The sequence below is a fragment of the Anneissia japonica genome, unplaced genomic scaffold, assembly GCF_011630105.1.
Source record: "Anneissia japonica isolate Jap-2015-1 unplaced genomic scaffold, ASM1163010v1 scaffold11617_len2370_cov117, whole genome shotgun sequence".
Classification (NCBI taxonomy): Eukaryota; Metazoa; Echinodermata; class Crinoidea; order Comatulida; family Comatulidae; genus Anneissia; species Anneissia japonica.
In genome coordinates, this window is record NW_022743574.1 from 1614 (window position 1) to 2350 (window position 737).

Below are 737 nucleotides of genomic sequence, written 5' to 3' on the forward strand. Positions count from 1 at the left end.
GGGGCATGCCCCCGCGAAATGTTTGTGTTCTAGACGCCCGAACATAACATTTGAGGCATTCTGGGCTATCATTTTTTTCTTTTTCTCTCTTTTTTTTTCTTTTTTTTTTCTTTTTTTTACCACCCAAAAGGGGGGGCCGGGGCCGGGCCGGCCCCCCCCCCCTAAATCCGCCCCTGGAGCACATGTGAATTCAACAATATTCGTGGGGATAGACCTTTCTGAGTGTCAATCAACTTAACAAATATTCAATGGGAACAGTTGTAGGAACGTGTTGTCTCACGTCACAAACACATGTGCTGTCCCACAAACTCCAGGTGTTCACCAAACGCTTTTGCTGGTCTTTTTGTGGGACTTAAACATCAGTATCCAGCGGCAAGGCTTAAGTTCGTTCATTTATAATGAGACTGTCAGGAAAAATCGGTCCGGCGGACTGATTTTGGCCTCATAATTGCTGAAATTTACCTTGCTGCACAGCAGACTTGGAAATATTACATCCGCAATAGGTTTTGGCGGAAAGAACAATTCCTAAGCTTTTACAGACGCCATATGCTTATCTAGCCAATCACAATGATGTCCCTAGCTGAAGCCTTAATTTGCATACATCACCCTATATAAGAGTTTAAGATCGGCATGTACTTGTGTTTTTTGTATGTATTTGTGTAATTGTGATTTGTGGTTTGAAATCAGCGTAGCGGAATCTACATGTTAAATTTCAAAAACCCTTTCACGACTTTCAC